Here is a 21,187-nt window from a genome sequence, read left to right as displayed (position 1 = left end):
CTCACCACAAACCTCTGCCTGCTGTGGTTTGGTATTCTGGGTCCTGTCCAGGGGAGGGGGGGGGGGCGGGGGGGGACCTTCACTGCCATCACAACCACCGCAATCAACAGCAGTTGCAACCCTTGTCCTCAGAGGGCTCCGAAGGCGCCCGGCAACCACGAAGAACAACAAGCTAAATGGAGCCCTGAAGGTGTTCTGATTGTGGAGGCCCCGGTAGTCTTCATTAGACAGCTCGTTATTATAGGTCGGAGCACGTGAGGGCAAATGATGTCAGGATACTTAACACGTTCCTTGGATATGATGTATGTGTGATGAGATATTAGACGTGAATATTTCATGTCTTAAACTGTAATTTTTTTAAATTGATAAAATGAATCATAGACTCAATATTTGTTTAATAATTGATGTGCAACTCTTAAGAATGAGATCATGTTTGGCTAAAAAAAATATATACCGATGATATTTTTTTTTGTATATTCCTGTTTACTACATATTTAGCATAGTATTTGTCTTTCATTGGACTGTTTTAGTCTGTTATGCGGTTTAAATGAATTTCCCACACGGGCAGAGTCAAACTGCCCTCAGTTGAGCTCACTCAAAAAAAACTATCTCATAGTTGTATTACTAATTATGTTAATTAGATAAATAATATTATTATTAATATTGTGCATGTGTGGCTAAATGAAACACGTGTAGAGCAGTCAGAATTTGGTGCAAAGATTATTTACTACAGTTTGCTATGCTGCTGTAAGGGGGCGGGGTCTCGCGGTTTTTTTGTTTGTTTTTTTTTATTCAAGAACATCACAAACACGTTCAAATCACTAATCGGAATGTGGGCGACTTTATCTTCAGAACAATTGCGAAATAATGTGACAATGGGTCACTTTAAAAAAATCTTGCTTGCTGCTTGATCCATTCCATATCACACATACAACGTGAGTAATAATTGATGACTTTTGCAGCTTTTTCGTCATTTATTTCCCAACTGAGTCTTAACGTTTGTATTTTACTCAAAGTAAAAAAGCTCTTGTTGTTTTTCTTACTGTCTCCCTTTACTCCCACAAGTGAAGCCCAGTAGCAAAAGTTGTGCCCGGAAACGCTACGTGTTCTGTCTCCCGTACACTGACAATGGTGATGCTAGCGCGGTGGCAGATTGCAGTGGCAACTTCCAGGAGGGTTCAGTCCGTCCCGCTGTGACCGGAGCATCTGTGGTACACGCTACACGTCATCTGCCGGTAACAAACTTCCCTTCTGTCTGATAGGAAGCAGAAAGATTAAAAAGCGACAAGCCAGCGCTGACATGTTAGGGAGCAAGATATCAGCAGCTGGGGGTGTTATCAGAAATTAGCATAATTACTGTTTCCTGGGATGCTGTGCGAGGTGTTGCTGAAGATGCCCGTATCAAACTAGCTGAAATTAAATAGGGGTGTTTCCGGTTTGAAATGTTAGGCCAGGGCTTTCAAAACACCGCGCAACGAATAAAGCTCTGAGCTGACACAGGCGGGTGTCTGGTTGTTTACAGCAGCGGCTGAATGTACGTGTGTGTTAACAAGCGGAGTCACAGACGGGAAGAACTTATATTACTTGGAGTTGTTCTGTCAACGCCCAAGGTTGGTGTTTTTCGTCGCTTTTATTTTGAACGCCGTGCCCTGTGCATTTCCTGCCTCGTCCTGACGCACCCCGGCCGACTTGACGCATGTGGAAGAAGCCGTGGCCGCGCCGCAGAGAAGTGAAGTTGAGCATCCTGCAGCAGGTAATGTAAGACCACACAGCCGGTGACGTGTTGTCGGGAATAATGCCATGTATTTGTAGCTCTGTTTTATTCTAATATTCTATGTCGTGGCGGGACGGGTGTTATTATTCAGCATGTTTTTCTTGTCGCTATTTGTTCGGCATGGCAAGGCAGCTAATGTTAATGTGGACAGCACAGGCGGAGCTGAAAGGGGGTGTTGTCTGATTTCCGGACTGCTTTCGGCTAACGTGTCAGAAAAGTGTCCAGCTACCTGAACCGGTCCCGGGCTAGCCCATACCCCCAAACGGGCTTCATTCATTGTCTGCGAGAGGGAGGAGGTGGTGGTGGCGAGCTGCGGCAAGTCATCCAGAATCGGACACAACGAGACAGGAAGTGTGGTGATTTCACGTTCAAAATAGAACGCCGTGAATTTGGCTCGTTTAGCAAAAAATGGGTTCAGTACGCAGCTGGTCGTGTGTAACAGCTGAGTCGGTGTTAGGATAGGCATGTTTAGATATAGAGCTGGCGTGTAGCTGAAACAATGGTGCGAGTGGAATCGCCTGTTTTTTTCCGTGATGCGGTTTTATTTTGAAAAAGGCTCAATTTGGAGGCTGTGGTGTTCCTGTTAGCTTGACGCTGAGTGTAGTAGCAGAGCTGCATGGTTCGGTCGGTGGTACTACGTAGGAAAACTGGAGTAGTCTGCCCAAGTGTTGTGGTAATCGATCGCGCCCTGTACTGCGCCTGCTGTTGCTTTAAAAACCCAGAGGTGCAGTGCCTCACATAACTGCAGCTATTGCCCGTTTCCCCAGTTTAATATTTTAACCCCCCCCCCCCCAAAAAAAATAATAAAAAATATATATGATTGTAGTAAACAGGTGTGAGTCTTTTTATCATGGCTGTTGGTTATTGGTCATTTCACCCGGCAGCGCGTTATGTTGCACTGGGCGACATCACCGCTATGCATTCAAAACCGTCCTCCATTCAAAAAAATCTTCAATATATTTTGTTAAATCGTCTACAGGCGCGCATGCTCGTACCGAACATGGCGTTTTATAATTTGTTGGTATTTTTGGCAAATGTGACATCCACCAACTCGCACTTCTTCTCTCCCTTTTTTAAAATTTATTTATTTATTTTTATTCAGTCCAACCCACACTGTCCACTTCTATTCCGGTGGAAGATCATTATAAGAACACGATTTAAAGGTCTACATTTGCTGCATTTATTCACGCCGAAATTACAAATAGTCCTTCAGTGTGTGAGAATACATCTACATCTGTTCTTTGATACAGTTGTGTCGTTGAGAAGTACATTTAGGCTAAAATGTGTGATTCGTTGAACGGAATTTGGCGTTGCCGTCCCCCACACGCAACACAAAACGAAACCGATCGGCTCCGGCGCTGCACGTTCTTACTGCCTCTGCCGCTCGGACATTTCTGCAGAACCTGCTTGCAAGGAATTCAACATGACATCATGCGTGAGAAACAGCAGCCGTCGGGGCGGGTTTTTTCTTTTCTTTTTTTTTCCCTTCTTTTTTTGTGGCCTCGGGATCAAATCGGCGATAATATTACATAATCACAACTGCGCTTAAATTGGTGGGTTGATTTGGATGTCAGTGGATAAGCTTTAACGTCCCATGTCACAGTGGATTTCGGCAACGCCTGTGGTCATACTATTCACATCCCCTTTGAAATAAAAAATAACTACATATACATATATATATATATATATATATATATATATATATATATATATATATATATATATATATATATATATATATATATATGTATATATATATATATACATATGTACACGAGAATGTGTATACAGAGAGCTAGAGAATGACCCACTGTATGGACAGACTGTGCAGCATCAAAACACTCCTCATTGCAATGATGCCTGCTGGATTAGAGGGCATCTGAGGACAGCTGTGGCTCGCAACATTGCTCTACTACAAGAACACTTGATACAACAGAGCCCTTTTTTCCTTTCCTCCATGTAAATGTGATGGGTTAGTGAGAATAAGCTAATTCTCCAAAATCTCACAGCGTTTCTGTTGGTCTCCTCCGATGCAGTATTCGATCATTATGATGAATTGTCGTTTATCCCACCAGCTTGGTAAGGAGTGAGCATCGGCTCGGTTTATAGACATTTTCTGCTTTCCTTTGTCATTTATGCCAGTAAAAGGAAGAATCTTTGAATTTTGGACTGTTGCTTGGACAAAAGAAGCACTTTACAGACGCCACTGTGGGCTCTACAAAATTGTGATAAGCATTTCTCACAGTTTTATAGACAAAACGATTGATCGATCATTCAAATCGTCATCAGATTAATCGATCATGAAATATAGAATTAGCTGAAGCCCTAGTGTGTAAGGGTAACACGTGTTGCTGCTAACATGACAAAAGAAGTTCCTTTTTATAATGAGAAATATTGCTGGGTATTATATCGATGTTCCATTGTTATGAGACTATACTATATATTATTTCAGATTTTCGATATCATTATGTTGTGGTATGTCATAAGTGCTGTCTTTTCCTGGTTTTAAATGCTACATTACTGTATAGTGATATACTTTTGTGAAGTTACCAGACCCTTCTAGACATTACATAATATTTATCAAAATCTCATTGTGCACCAAGTACGATAATTCATCCCTACAATATTGTTGCAGTAGCAATATTGATACAGTTCGTCATAAATATTGTGATATATGATGTTGTTACCCAGTCCCAGCATTTCATCAATATATAGGCTATTTCCTGTAAGGTGTTTATGTATCACCACATTATTAAGGCCATATTACCCAGCCCAAATGAGAAACCTGTGTTGGTTTTACAAGACCCCTTCCATGGTTTAACAACATATTTTTGTGCCTCATTTTTACAACATACCAAGCTGTTATTATAATAAGCAAATGCTATTGAACCATACGAACTGAACATTTTATACTGATTTTATAATTGTAAAATGTTATACTATACCAGAGATTGATTGATTCCATAAAATGAGATGAAGGAGAATGTTCTGTGATATCACAAGATTAAGAGATGTGTTGTCATAACATTACATTAATTCAGCTGATGCCTTTATCTAAAACGACTTACAATAAGTGCATATTCTTTTTTCAGGTAATGTTTCCTGTAAAAACACAAAAACATAACTAAAAATGGAAAGAAACTTTATGTCTTATCATGGAAAATAGACATTTTTGGAATTTGAAAAGTATCTTGTAACGACAAGAAAGTTTCTTGTTATAACAAGAAACTGCGCAAATACTTTTCAACATGGTAAAAGCAATTCTCTGCTGTACATCAAAGACTTCTCATTGTTCAACCCATAGTCCAAAAAGTTGGGACCCTGTGTGAAATAGAAATAAAACAGGATAGGATAACTTGCGAATCCTTTTTTGACATAGGCCTATATCGTCAATTGAAAACTGTACAAAGACAATATATTATATACAAGTTTTACCTCATCAGCTTCATTGTTTTCTGAGTTTGATGGGTATGAATGGGGCATCTTTGAAAGGCTTGGTCGTTCACAAACAAGGATGGGGTGAGGTTCAACACTTATTACAAAAAAAACACGATAAAGTATACTACTATATGGGCTCAGTAACACTTCGTAAAAGTGTTGTCGGTAAACACAGTTTATTTATGTTTACATTTCATATGATGTTTCAACTCTCTGGAATCCCGATTGTATATTTACAATGACGACTCAGCTTATGTGGCACCCTGGCCCTTTAACTAGGACCTGAGGTTGTCTGTCAGTGTGTCATATTGTCCTGCCGTCTCTCTGTAGTGAAGGGGTCAGATTTTTGGCATTCTTTTGTCAGACTGCATCCTCGACAACGAATATCTTTCCTCAAAGGCTCCATGGACAAGGCAGTGGCTGTGACTCTGGTTGTTTATTATCATTTTTCTTCCCTACGAGTTGTCCTTCACCTCAGAAAGGATGCACAGGGGACATGTGAATGCTCTACAGTATCCCCCAGCAGTCAGCTTTGTTGCGTGTACCTGTATTTATCACTCAACCACATGATGAACAGGAGGCCGCCGCCGTCATTAGTTGTCATAGGATGGCTGGTCAGGGAAACTTTGACCTCATGTATCCTTTCGAAGCACAACACAACAATCCTTAAACAGAGTATGCATACATCTGTCTGCAGTACCATCAGTATGCATATATTTAAAGGAGCACTGCACATATTTTACACTTTAAAATCTGTATCTGCCATGAGGAGCACTATTCAGCCTGAGAGAACAATCAGAAAAAGTAACCCTGATGATGTCATCAGGGGTTATTTTTTCTTATCTTAGCTTGGGCTTGGATAGTGCATTTTTTAATGACAAGCTTGTGTTACAAACTGGGATCAGGAGTTTAAAAGGTACCAGCATTTACTAGTCAGGGATGATCTGACAAATGATGCTATCAAGTTGAGCTTGACCCACATTGGGGACCAGAGCTCAGGGTATCTGGAACGCTGCTGTATTGATTTTAACCTCCATTTTCTTTCCAACACTTTGGAGTCCCTCAACATTATGGAAACCTTTGTTATTAGTTGCTCATTAGTTAGTGTATATACCAAAGATAGCCTGCTGGGTTTCCCACAGGATTTAATGAGCCGGGTGTGGATGGACCTCAGAAGCCCTGGGGGGATCCAGGGGCATGACTGACTGGGAATGAAAGATTCAACGGCATGAAACGTTAGAGATCTTTCTGGCTATTATGAGAACTATAGAAATTTTGTGCTCATTATGAAATTGCAGCATGATCAATTAGACTGTGGCTACTACAGTCGAGGTAATTAATGGAAAACACAGGCCTGTCAGCTTAGTGTTTTCGTCCCTTGAAGTCATGTGGATAAAGTGTCTGATGATGGTGCTTATTTTGTGTCTGTAAAGCCATGTTGACTACAGCTGCTCACATTAGCTACCCAGTTGTTCTTCCATTTGTTGCACTTCTAGACTATAAAATAAGGCACGAGTTCCTAGACCCTAGACGTTTGTCTCCTAAAAGACATCAGAAAATCTCATCAACTGAATGGATATAAGTTGAGTCATTCTTGTCTTGTATCAATAAGTGAGTAAATGACGGCTGCTGTAATGTGTTTCATTGGCACTTGTATCCAGAAGAACTTACAAAGCCCCTGATGGTCATGCATAAACAGAACCATCATCATGGCCATTATCGACGCTCTAGTTCCTGTTAGTTTGATATGGATCCCTGCAGGTTACAGTTGCCTCTATCAAAAGGGATGTTTCATGGGTGCTAAAGTGGGAGCATAATAGCCTCACTGTGGCACCGATAGGCCGGAAGCCCAATGGCTTTCACTGCGTTTGCCACTGGAGCCAGACTGGTACGTGTGGTTTCTTGACACAGGACACGAGCAGCGCAGTTCAAAAGGCAACCGGTCTGTGAGTTTACCCTGCCTGGCCCATAACACGTACAGTGGTGGTATGGTAAACATTTATGCGGCGCGCAGAGTCTCAGAATGTGTCCTGGAGTCCCACGGCGTGCTGGTGCATTATGAAATGGCATACACGCTTGGTTTTTACTACGTCCCGGTCAAAGGTCCCTCTGTTTGGCCAAGGGCAGCAGAGTCGGCGAGGACAACATTGATATTCATGCAGGTCGTTCTTATGGAGTCACCAGTGGGCGCCTCATCCCTCAAATGTCAGTCATTACAGTGTCCTTGGTAGCAGGTGAAATGTGAGGGCACTTGTATCTCTAGAGCTTCACTGCACTGCACTGATGTTGTTCATATAACTCTTCAAGGCACTTAGCTAAGGGAGAAAATGCCAAGCAGACATACATGTGAACCTTTTTGAGACATAAAGCAAACAGTCTTCCAGGTGAGGGAGTGGAAATGTATTTACACAAGAGAATATGTGGAGTAGTCCTTCATAACTGTGCCAGTCTGAACCCAATGAGGACAAAGTGGAATGTATGGATGAGAGAAAACACTTAATATACATGGGTTTCACTTTATTCCGATGCAAACCGTGTGTGAATATATAACTTGAATTTCCGAATGATACCAGAAATTTGGATTTGATTTGAGTTATTTTTATGACTTTATTATGCAATCAAATAGAATAGGTGTGAGAGCAAAACTATCGACACTGCAATTAAAACATGTATTATTGCAAGTACAATACATTTGTGATTAAAAATGCATTAATGCAAATCCAAACGTTTTGCTCGCAGTTGAGTTGCATCTTGTTGGTGGGACCTACGTGAAAGATGTGAGACACGTCTCTATTTCCCAGTGTCGATCAGAGTGAAAGCTTGGCAGTACCCAATTTAGAAGTCCACGGAGAAGACTGCGGGAGTGGACTATGGATGTATAAACACATAATCAATGAGCAGGTATGTGTACACCTAACTTCACTAACTGGGACATGTAGATTGATTTTGTTTAATGATCTGTGATATTGTAATGGGTTTGATTTTGTTTAATGATCTGTGATATTGTAATGGGTTAAAAAAATACATATTATTTTGTCAGCCTGTAGCTTAACGCTCAATTAGCTAGTCACTCACTCCTCATAGGTACATTAATGTTACATGCCCAGGCTGCCTATTAGCCTGCATGTGTATTTAGCCACTAGTTTACAGGACTTGTGTTCAACAATCTAATGTTAGTTGCAGTACCTAATCTTACCTTATAAAGCTGCGATTAGAGCAGCACCGAATAAGACAGCGTTACAAGTTGACTTTATTGAGTGAGCGCCAATCTAACCACAGATGGTGATAAACAATGTATTTATCTTCTGTCTTCGCCATGGACTTCAAAAGTGGGTACCGCCAAGCTGTCACTCCGATCAGCCAATAGAAACGTGTCTTATGAGCTGGTGACTCATTCAGGGTGTACCCTGGCCTTCGCCCACAGTAACTGGATTTGGCCCCAGTAACCCCCCTGAAAAAGGGGGAATAAAACATCTCCGTGACCCTCACGGAAAAAGCAGAAAAGAAAACGGAACGGAACGGAATGGAACGGAACCCTCTGGTTTCTTCAGACTTCAGTTATTGCTAGATATTGATCAATATTGGGGGAAAAAAATCATGATTATATGTTTTGCAATATGGCCCAGCCTTATCCTTGATCTAAATTGCAGGCGCTAACTCTAAGTAGCATTCCATCATTTACAATGCATAACCCGAGGAAAAGTCAGGTGAGGATTTTTATCCAATCATCATTGCCTTTTAGTTGGCTACCTAACTGTATTGGTTTGTTTATGTGGCGGTTATCCACTAGCCAATGACATCACATTAAGTTTCTGAACAGGAGTGAGGGGACATTAAACACAGGGAATCTACCATCCACCTGAGCAGTAGATTGTGGATTGTGGAGAAAAATGTTCCTAAATTCTTTCGCTCATCCGGATCTGCACTAAAAGACAATGTGGCCTGTTCTGGGCCCAGACCCATCCTCTATCTAAGTTTTGTGGAAATCAGTTCAGTAGTTTTTTTTGTAATCCTGCTGACAAACCAACCAACGCACCAAATAAACGGTGAATATAACCTCCTTGGCTGAGCTAATTAATTTAAATTTAAATTAACATGAATAGGAATCTGATGTCTTTGCCTAGTAAATCCTGAATTTGGCGTTCACAAACATACCATATTTGTTGATTAATCTGTTACTTTCTCAATTACTTGATTAAAGATTTTTAATGTAATACTTCAGAAAAAAAAGTGGAGAGAGCTATTAGGGTTTACTCCAAATTAACATGTCAAACTTTATTTTTTGACCAACCAGCAGCCCGGATTCTGGTAATTTGGCTCAGTGGAATGTTTAATCAAATTTGTTCCACATTAATTTTCTGTTCAATGATGAATCTATTTGAGCTCATCCCTATGGCTACATATGGTTGTGTTGGCACCACATTAAGGTTCAACAAACAGATACTGCAGTTTACATATAGCCTCTTAAGTGTCCAAGCATCCTCTGTCTAAGAAGCAGTTCAGGACATCCCAACATTAATTCATAACATCCACTACATTTTAAAGAGGAACTAGGAAATTACCACTTACCATTCCCTACAGTGTTACTGCACGTAATGCTGAACTTGCATTACTTTTATTGGAACAAATCTCTTCCCAATGCAATATATCATCAAACTCCATGTTCTTGTCTTCCAACCTGGAGAATCCAATTTTTTAACTCTAAGCGACTACAGCAGTAATAAATCAAAGATTCCTCGTGCAAAAAACCTTGTGCTTATGATTTAAGATGTGTCATGAAAGCGGCACTCACATGCAAGTTCGGATGTGTGGCGCACACACACACATGCAGATATTGGGGACAACATTCCAGCTAGTCATGCAGCAGGGGACCCTAGGGTGGCCCCGGTCATCAATCTTTAGGACTTCCCCCAGCCGCAGAGACACAAGCCTAAATGTCAAAACTGCCGTAAGCGAACAGATTTCCTCTCCACCGGCAGCCGGCCTAAAACGACGGGAGCGGAAATTGACTCTCCTCCTTGTTAATGAAAGGATACACCCGCTTGTGTGTGTTTTTGTGTGTGTTTTCGTCCTTGTATTTGCTTGTGCACAGGAAGACATGTTGGCACAAAAGCCTGCACGTGTGCTTTGGGAACACCGTATGCTCGGGTGTTAAGTGTCGTGTTTACATGCAGTGTGTGTGCGCGTGTTTGTGTGTGTATGTGTGTAGAGGTGCATGGGAATCAGAGCATGTGTGCGCTCGCTGTGAGTTGTTAGGCCCTTGGCTGAGCTGCCGCCCTTTGCTGGAAGGGGTTGGATGCCGTCAGTGACCCTGGAGGCGAGCGTATGGACCCAGCTTGGGCTGCTCTGCGAGGTGGAAGGACCTCTGGTTTCTGTGACCCCCATCGAGAGAGCAGCCTGTCGGGCAGAAGGCCTGTCAGCTGCACTTCTCATTCACAAATAGTGGACGCACACACACACACACACACACACACACACACACCCACACACACACAGACACACCCCAAAATGTGCCCACATTCATGTTCAATGCGGCCTCTGCTCTCCTGAAACATGTAATTCACACAATCTTAACATTATGTTTGATTGTAATTGTTATGTAATAGGGCTACACATGTAATCAAAATGTTGTCACATCCCTACTATTGCTTAATGCCATATCCAAGTAGCAGCCACAATTTCTTCATAGAGGTAAAATTCCTATAGAAGTGTAACTTTGACTCGCACTGGGAGGTTTCATTCATAACTCCATGTTAAAGCATCATTTATTTATTTTGTGGACAACCGGTTGAGCGCAACAAGCCGAAGCTCAAACACTGTCATTTTTCACTGTCAACTAACAGGTATGTCAGTGCTGTTAATATTTGCCAAGATCAAACAGACGGAGAGTTAATATTCATTTTGAGACAGATTGTTTTTCACATGATGAATGCAAATCCAGTATTCACCTTGTAGACTTGCTGCTAGATGCTTCACTGTGTTCACTAGCTAGTTTGTAACTCATAGTTATCAGAGCTTTTTCAAGTAGAACCCCCACTGATCCTGGATTTGTGGGTGCAATGCCAATCCCAATATTAAGAATACACACAGAGTGTTTGCCATGATCCTTCAAATGTGGTTATCAGACACTTGTGACAAAGATCTGTAATGTAGGCCGGGTATTTTACAGTTTGATGAAAAACTAAATTGTCTAAAATGATGTCAACTTACTGAAAAAAGTTAAGTTCACTGAGAATAAAACAAAAAACATAAATTAACCCCAGCATCTGTTTTTGCATTATTATCTCTTTAAAAAGTTTTCATATCAATGCATTGGACAACATGCGGTTGTCAGGCTCTAACTGCAAGGTCTAACAAAGAGGTGAAAGATGCAGCACCAGGCCATTGTTATAGCAGAGTCAGGTTGAGTTTTTGTCAGCACAATAATTAACAACTTTCAAAGTGCAGTCATGAAACTTTACAAGTGCGTCGGTCACAGGATCACATTGAAGGCTGAGTTCGAAGATAGATGTGCCCACATTTGTTTCAAGACACAGATGATTGTGTCCCAGTGTGGATCACTTCCGCCTGCTTTGAGACATCAGGCAAAACTGGAGACCATCTTGCGATGGGATTACACCAGCCGAGGCGCCAAACCAGTGTTTATGGTGTTAATTCACAGTGCTTTACATCGTCGTCAGACCGCCCTTTCTTTTGGCACTACATTTTCTCATCTGTAGAACCTCTGTATGCATTAGCGCAACTGGGCAACAGGTGATCTACGAGCGGCGAAATACAGTGCGAGGCCCAGTTGCTGGACGAGAGGTTTACTTCTGATAAAAACGAAACTTAACAGACCGTAGAACCTCCGTATCCCTACACATTAGTGCAACTGCGTAGGGATACAGAGGTTCTACGGTTGAGAAAATGTAGTGCCAAAAGTAAGGCTGGTCTGACAGCGATGTAAAGCTGTGTGCATTTTCTCTGTACAACGTACACTTGAACTGTTATAGATTTTTTTAGGTGAGACTTGTTTTAGATGGTTAAATTTCGCTCTACTTCTCAAAACCGATGCTGCGCTGATCGGTGATTACGGTAGGGAACAGATCGACTATAGATATGTACTTTATATGACCCCCCTTCAAAAAACACGAACTATCCCTTTAAGAGTGACATTACGCTGTCATTTAATCTGTTGTTTATATAAAACATTGGTTATATTTGCAGCATTGCATATAGCATATATATCTGTGAGGGGAAAGTGTTTTAGAGTTTAAGGACGCGGGCTGGAGTGCATCACACTGACGTTCACACCACACCACTTGTCCTCTGTACACTCTTGTTGACATTGTCATCGTCGATCAAGGTCGTGTTCCCTCTGAGCTGAAAATACTATATGGTAGTAGACCGCAGGCTTTTGTGTTATGTAACAGCAGTTGTGCCTATTTTTCTGGATTTGTCCCACAGTAGGTCTTTTGTACGTGATCCTCCTGTGATAGAAGCTGCAGCACTGGTAGATAGGCTGGCTTCACACAGAGCTACTGCTGACTCAGCAGGCACCTACAGGTAGACCTGAGTATCACTGGCAGCCACATCCCAATCAATGCTTTGCATCGTGAGTGTAAAATGTCAAAATATTACAGCAGCCTACAGTAACACTATAGCTTCTCCCTGTCTCTCTGTGTGAACGATATAGATTCGTGGACAGACCTGCTCTTTGGCAGGCTGCCTCATCCCTGTCTGTTGATCCTCTGTTGGTGAAATAAGAGAACATATGGCGGCTCTCTCCCTGCATTACATCACCTTGAGATCCAAGCAGACTGGTTTGCATTCACAGCCCAGCTAAAAAAAAATGTAAAAACCCATTGTTGTTGGATGGTTTTGTCCAAGCTGTGTTTTCCATAAAAATTGGCACGCTGGCCTCTGAAGTGAACTGTGTCTTAATGAAGTAGACGCACAAAAGGTCGGCAACTTTTCCGTGCTTGAAATAAAAGCAGGTTGGGGTGTACTGCTGTGCACTCTGTACGCTGCTTAACCCAGCGCACAGCCCAGCCAGATGCATCAGGCTCAACAGTGTTAGTATTGATCCATGTGAGTTATATCACATCATGCAGAGTTACTGCCTGCTGCCCGCGTTCAGACTCCTGTGAAGACTTTGCATGTGGCTGTTATCAGCTATTTGCTGGTTTCCATTAGCCTCCTGATTTGGCTTTTCTCCCTGGCTCTTCACGTGCACTGGGACACCGTGCATTCTCACAGCTCAGATATTGGTAGTGATTTGGTTTGAGACATCTTTATGGCATCTCAGCCTCAGCTGCTGTGTCATCTTTATTTTGAGCGTAGAACTGAAGTATCCCTAGGGCTTGGTGTGGAGGCTCAATACTTCTTTTGGTACAGAACAAAACTATCAACAAATCTTTAGTCTTTAATAAAATAGTTCAAAGTCCAGCATCTTTTGAAGCTTTTAACAGTATCAGTATGGTATTCAGGATAAGCATGATAACGTCAAACGTTATCATGCTGAACATGACGCTTAGTGGTGGTGACGTTGAAATCATGTTGTGACTGCAGTGAAGTTTGACGCTTGTGAGTCGGAATTCATTTCAGACTTGACTTTCCGAAAAAGTAACAGCTGCTGTTTGAAAAGATTAATCTCTGCGACACCTGCTCAAACTCATGCTCACTGATGAAGACTATGCCTTATAGCTGAAAGCTCAAGAAAAAATCAGATAAGCTGGCCTTGAGTTTGGAGTTTGTAAAACAACATTTGAGCTAGTTGGAAATGTTTTTGTCAGGATACATGTTTGCATTTTATAAAGTAAGATATTTTAAGATATATGATATCAGAATTAAAACTGAGAAGTGTTTTCCGCACTAGTTGGAACATTGGAATGATAGTCACATCTTTCACAGTGTCCAGCATCCCCTGGGAAATGAAATATAGATTTATTATTTCTTAGAGCCGTATCTAGTTTTATACGACCAACATTACACAACGCAAATATACTCTGTTTACTAGCATATATGAGAAAGTAAAGCAGCAAACATTCACATTAAACCTGGAATGTCATATGGTGGGCATTTTTGCTTGATAAATGACTGAAGTGAAAATTCATCTGCAACTGTTATATTAACGGTTGCAGATGAATTTTCGATTGACTGACTCATCATCGCGGCTCTGTCATTGTAATGAGGAATTTGTTGTCTCCATATTATGATGTATTATTATTATAATTATTATAAATATAAGTATTGTTTGATAGGAACTACAGAAAGCATAACTGCTCTGATTTTGTCATTGGTATAAAGTCTGGAGCTGCTAAGTGTAAAGATGCGTCTTGTTTTAGAGAAAGAGCTTTCTGCTACAGAACTGATGTCATTGCTTTTGAATGAATCACATGTAGGAGTGAAAACCTCCAACACGAGCGATTTTGGTTGAGAAAATGTGTGTAAGTGGGTGCAAGACACCAGGCAGTATGACTCTTACTTGTTAGTGTTCTGTCTCCAAGAATCACTCGTTCAAGTCGAGAAATATTGATTAACACAGTCTTAAGGAGACGTTGGGTATTCATTTGGCTGCAGGTGGAGCCTTTGTCATCACGATGGTGATGAGTGTATGCAAACAGCATCACAGTTTCAGTCAGCGGTCTTACCGAAACCCACACTCACACCCTGACACCACAAACACTCGTAGAAAAAACCTAACTTAGATGTGGGGACAAATATAGAAAGTCATTTTTTCCTATATTTAGCATTTCCTCTATTTCCAACTTGTTTTCTCTTCACTTGCACAAAGATTCCCATTCTATGGCTCTTTGTGCCTCTTTCCTTGTTCCTGATTTGGTTTGCTGCTGCTCTAAATATGTGCTTTCCAAACTTTTCTCTAAACAAACCTGTTGTCAGTAACCGTCTGTCTATAAATATCAGTAAAACACTATTATATATAAATACACACACACACACACACACACACACACACACATATATATATATATATATATATATATATATATATATATATATATATGTAGATATATATATATAGATATATATATATATATATATATATATATATATATATATATATATAGATATAGATATAGATATACATACATATACATAGAGAGAGAGAGAGAGAGAGAGAGAGAGAGAGAGAGAGAGAGATTACCCTGGGTTAAGCTCTTGGATATACATTACGTTTAGTGAGGTTTAAGTGAAAAAAAAGGAATCTCCATCCCTATTTTCTGGCTTTAATGGCAATTACAGTGATCTCAATGATTATTGTAAAGTGTGTTACCATTTGCAAGTCCAACGACAGCATGTGGCCAGTTATTCGGATCCTTTGCTCTGCTGTTTTCATCATTTAAGGCCATGAAGTATTGACTTTTATCAGCCTGCGTTGCTGACCAAGAAACGGCAGAAACATCAGCCAGTGTCTGGCACAGCTTCCAGCGGCCTGTAAGCAGGGTTTTTCCTGGCTCAAAATAGGGCTTTGGTGGTGGACCACCCGTGCAGATCAGTATGTGGAGCACGATTGAGACTGTTAAGGGACTGGTTAACGCTTTGGTGGTCCACGCTGCACATCTGTCAATGCACATCAGCTTCCTGTAAAGAATAATGCAAAGTGTTCATCACTATTTATTCCTGATACCAAGCCATGTGGTTGAAAATAAAGCACATTAAATCATATTAATGTTCCTAAAAGTTAAAAGAACATGTGCGACATATTATTGACAGGACTCTGAGATGTATGACAGCTGGAGTTTCACTGACAGACAGTTAGTTATCAAATGTCAGATGTCGCTTTTGTCTACAAACTATGAAATGGGAGTGTTGCTCATATGTGTCACCAACATGACATGATTTGATAAAATATGATGAAATAACTATCAGATATCTTAAACAACAATTAAGAATTCATAATTAGTCATTTTGTCATGTTTATTCGTTTTAACGACGCAGTAGAAAATGAAAACAACCAGAATTTACAAAGATGGTGGTGTTTGTCAAGTGAGGGGTATTGTTCTACACACAAAATACATACAGTATATTTTTATCAATAAGTACACACATACTGGAAAGTAACTAGCCTCTCTGTTGCTTTCAAAGTGTTATGTGAATTACAACCAATAATTATTAATAAGACGCATAGCTCCAACACAGTCGATAGGCCCAACACTTAATAGCCTTTTAGTTAACACTTACATTCACTTATTTTTACACTATAATTATTTATTTTTAAACTATATTTTCACTAAAATAACATAAAAAAGCCCCATCTGAATTGATGTGACCGAACCTGACCCTTTCTACATTTTTGTCCCATCCCTGGCTGGGTATTCATGCTCTAATTAACATACTCAGAGAGCAGTTAACTGACAAATATCTAACAAAACAGGTGTTACAATGTTAAGTATTTTGACATAATAAATTACAATTATATTATAATAATACTAATAATAGCAATAGTACAATAGTACAAAAGTACAAAATGTAGTATGAGGCACAGGGGGTGTCTTGAAAAAGGCAGTGAGCTGGTGTAAGTGGATGTAACGTGCTGCACTGTAAAAATCTAAATTATTGCACCTTAAGTACACGGAGGCCTCTTTGCTCCATAAATGTACATTTGTACATACATGGAATTAGTATGTTATTGGAACATTTGGTAGCAGGGTTTGAACCAGCACCACCCACCACAGCTGAGCTCTGCACAACATCTGTCAACATAGTCTACTGTTGGGAAGTCAGGACGTCTTTTTCTTTCTTTTCTTTTTTTCTTTCAGACATTTTTTAGAGCTCGGATGGCTATTTCTCTCTGTGGACTATAAATTGCAGCAGCGTAGCCTACCATGTGTTGGTCACAATACTGTTTTCTGTGGCCATCAGGGCACGATGAGGTTGAGAGGGGCATCTGTTCCGTTCTGGTTGTTGGTGGAGGGTGGGGGTTTCTGGTCTGTCTGTGGCTGGGCGTCTGGAGGGAGGCAAGGGGACCTGTGGTTATGGTTATATGTCGGGATTTATTGGCTGGGTGTACAGATATATGGTCAAACATACTCATGCAAGAAAGGTACACATCAGCCTTCTAGATCCAGACACACTGTTTTATTTTTATAGCCAGGTAGACACACTTTAAACACTTTGCTTTCTATACTCTGAACCTGCAGTCGAACATTTTCAGACAGTGATAATGCATTTTATGAGATTACTCTGTAAAGACCACCCTGCACCGAAGGAGTGCAGTGCAGTGGCACATTCGGCTGTCTCCGTAGTGTTTAAGGGCCATATGTGAAGCCCTGGACCTCTGGGATTCTGAGGAGGACACTGCCTGTGTTTTCTCCCCTCTGACAGGTGGCAAAATGCCCAGAAACTCCCTCTGTGGCACTGCAGGATGGAGTCAGTGCTGTCCTAAGCTTGGTGCTGCTGCTGACACTCCACCGCAAACCAACCAGGGTTGGACCGATAGATATGTTTGCCACTATTAGCCTTTTAAATCAGATATTGACCAGTCACTGTTGTCCTCCGTCAATTTGACGGAGGTTTGATTGTGACTTCAGCAATGGTTCAGAAATGGTTTCATTGTGGTGTTGTGTGGTTTGCTCAACTGCATCCAGATATTCCCAAAAACAACAGGAAGTTAGTTGTTGTAGTTTGGCTCACTGATTTGGCATGTTAGAGCAGCAGCACTAGAATTTAAGGTACTGAAAAAAAAAAAAAAACACGGACATGATGATTCAGTGTGTCTTATACATTCCAATAATACATAATCTCTGATGTCCATCCTGTATAAAAATCTAAAAATGTGCTTTGAAATCACAGGAAAAGAAAGACTCATTTTAAAACACACCTTGTGTTCAGGCTTTTTCTCCTGTGATTCCATTGTCAGCAGGTGGACCGCCCGTGGAGGAAGCTTGTTAATTATGTAGCTGATCAAGCCCAATGTGCACGGAATGACATTGCATTCAAGTTTGTACTTAACAACGGCATATGTAGGCCAACGTTAAATAGAAGAGGTCGCATCACAGTTGGTGCATTTACAGGGGGAATGTAATACAAAAGTGCGTCTTTATCTCTGCAATTTGTGATTGACAGGAGATGGTAGAGGAAGAGCGAGGGCAGGTTGTCCACTTGTTAATCGATTGTGGATGGTGTCGTCAGATGGATGAGACCCAATTTATCTATAAATATAAAATGCTAAAATTGGTCGCTAGTACCATGTCTAATATTTATTTACGTTAGTGTACCAGTGCTTGCAAGGGAAAAAATAAGAACAACCTGTTAGACAACACCAACATGGTTTACAAATCTAAAATCCAAAGTATGGAAGATATTTGGATTTCAATAGAAAGAGGGAAAATCCGACATTGTCCATTTGTAAGGCAGCAATTAAGAACATTTGTAGCACGACAAACCTGAAGACTCACCTGGAGAGATGGCATGGTGAAATCTATGCAGACCAGGAGCAGTATGTGGATGCTAGTACAGCTAGTATAAACAAGAAAATGCAAGACATAGACAAAGATATTAAACACTTTTTCCAGCTACAATTGAAGAATAACTCAGTGAGGTCTAAGGTGATCCCGGCATATTATGACAGTGTTGAGAATCATAACTTTTGTGACATGGCAAATGCATCAAAGTCGAAGTACTTTTTGAATAATATATTTTCATATTTCTCCCTCTAACTGCCAAAGTAAGCCACCTGGGCATGGCTGTGTGAGACAGACTAAAGGTTACATTGATAATGACAAAATTGTTCCAACACTAAAGCTGTGTTCCGATATTCATACTTCCATGAGTACACTTAAACGTAGTACACTATCCGCACTTACTAAGTACACAGATTTCAGTAGGTGAGTGTTGTTGCAAATCTCATACTCCGTGGTGCACTAACCGGAAATTACAATCGCGACAGCTGCCGTGGCTCGTCACCCGCCAAAAACATCCCGCTTGGAACGGTGAACAAAAGACATTTACGACTTTACTTTTTAACAATTACAATCCTACAATCCTGCAATATGGCTCCGCTGCAAGCGCTGTCGTCTCAGTAGCCATTTAAAAAAAATGTTTTCGAGCTGAGCGCCTCTGCCTGGCTCCGCTTCTTCTGCTACGTAGAGAAGATGGCGGCCGTCGAGTGCGTAAAGTGTACATCGTTGCACACTCAGCGTTTTTGCCGTTATGAGGGCACCATCCGGGTCCTTTAGGTACACTTCTTTTCGCCACGATCGATATCGGAACACCCTAAGTACTCAAACTAAGTATCGTAAGTACGGGAAGTATGGATATCGGAACACGGCTTAAGTCTTTTGATTGTCAGTCTTTTGCGAGAGTATGAAAACACAATGATGTGGTACTCTGACTTGATACGCTTCCTGTCCATTTTTCCCCCATCCTATAAAGTACCAAAAATATTTGGGATTACCTGGTCTTGTATATCAGATATTTAACCATGTGTGTATCTAGAAATAGGTTTTCTTGAGAATTAAAGTAATACAGTGATAGTTGCATGTATCTTGCCAACAGGAACTGGTTTGGTTTGGTGTTGAGCTCACAGAAACATGCTTTCTGCCCATGCTTTAGATCATCCCTGTACGGTAAATGCATGTTTCTTTTAGATGTCATATGTCTTGTTTGTAACACAGGCTCTCTGTTATATAATTTGTTTTCTCTAAGCCGAGATGCCATGGTGATGTCACCACTTGTAGTTTTCTCGGACGCACAAACCACGGACAGCCACATTAAAAGTACAAACCTACCAAGTGATAACGTTTCTTGGAACAAATAACAGCCATGTGTGAGTAGTACACTGAGTGGTACACTGGCATGTATTTAGTGCTTAGATCCAGCCAGAGGCATTAACAGGCCGATTTGCCCCCAGGGTTTTACTAGAATCCTGCTCTCTGTTAGGCTGAAGGTTATCTGCCCCGGCCTTTTCCTGCTAAAGACTCTCCTTGTGTAGATCACTGTTAGAGATTACCCAAATGATGAGATGGATGTTACAAAATGAATACTCAAGGCTTTACTGTAACGCAGTGTTGCAATAGGTGAAGTCCTTGACCTGGTTTGTGGCCATCCATAAGTGGTGATTTTGCTTCGACATATGCTTTTGTGGTGTTGCAATTTTACTGTAGTAAACACAATAGATGGCTCAAATAGGCTCCCCTGTTGGTGATTAGTTTGCAGTAAGCTCAAAAATACAATACAGATTATACTCTTTCATTTCCAGACAGGAATTACTGTTCTTGTTTCCTTAAAAGAACCTTTCTCCCACGCCACAGGTTTATGTCGGCTCTAGAAAGAGGAATAAATGCTCCTCTGCAAATAAAATGGTGGCTAAACTGAAATTAGGCAGAATTACCCTCTGCATCTGCATCTTTAAAAATAGCCCGTCATTTCTATTCAGCCACCGCTAAATGTTAATGTATTGTGTAGCTCTGAGGTACAAAATGAATTCCCAGCGTTGGGTTTTAGCGAAAAGAGGACGGTGTGGTGAGACCCTTATCTTTTTTGTTTGGATCTCTTCCTCGCCCTACATTCCTAACAGAAAAGAAATATTCCTGTTGAGGAAATGTGTTTGGTAGCATGATGTTCACGCCGTGACAAGGCCATCCAGACAAGCCCCAGCTGCACAGAGGCAAAGCTCCCTTGTGAAAGAGCTCAACACTGGCAGCTCTGTCACCTCCAGAAACGCTGACAAGTGGAGTAAGACCGATTTACTGAGCCAATATTAGTCTTCATGTTGTACTTCATTAATATGGCAACAAACCAAAATATAAACTGCTTTTTTTTCAGCCGGTTTAGGCTTCAATAAACAGCAATTTGTCCTAAATGGCATGAAGTTAAGGATGTGTAAAAACTCCCCATAACGTGCTGCCGCACCAGCATTACTTTATTGCAGTGATTATATTTATCTGCATAATTTATGTCTGCCGCAAAATGTTTGCTCCAGACCAATTCTTCCAATATTGCTAAGACTGAAAATGCGTGTTGATGTATATT

The 21,187-nt window shown here is 40.9% G+C and overlaps 1 protein-coding gene across 2 annotated transcripts in view; it reads left to right on the top strand.

Moving 5' to 3' along the window:
* The first annotated feature begins 1,656 nt into the window (after positions 1–1,656).
* hivep3a (HIVEP zinc finger 3a) overlaps positions 1,657–21,187 on the top strand; it is a 43,744-nt gene continuing 24,213 nt past the window's right edge. The window contains exon 1 of one of the 2 annotated variants that reach the window (XM_030411808.1): positions 1,657–1,753. The gene's annotated coding sequence lies outside the window, so the exon portion shown is untranslated. The remainder of the gene's footprint in view (positions 1,754–21,187) is intronic. The other variant, XM_030411807.1, reaches the window with a different exon arrangement.

Source organism: Sparus aurata, chromosome 3 (genome assembly GCF_900880675.1).
Source record: "Sparus aurata chromosome 3, fSpaAur1.1, whole genome shotgun sequence".
NCBI lineage: Eukaryota > Metazoa > Chordata > Actinopteri > Spariformes > Sparidae > Sparus > Sparus aurata.
This window is presented reverse-complemented; position numbering and strand designations above follow the sequence as displayed.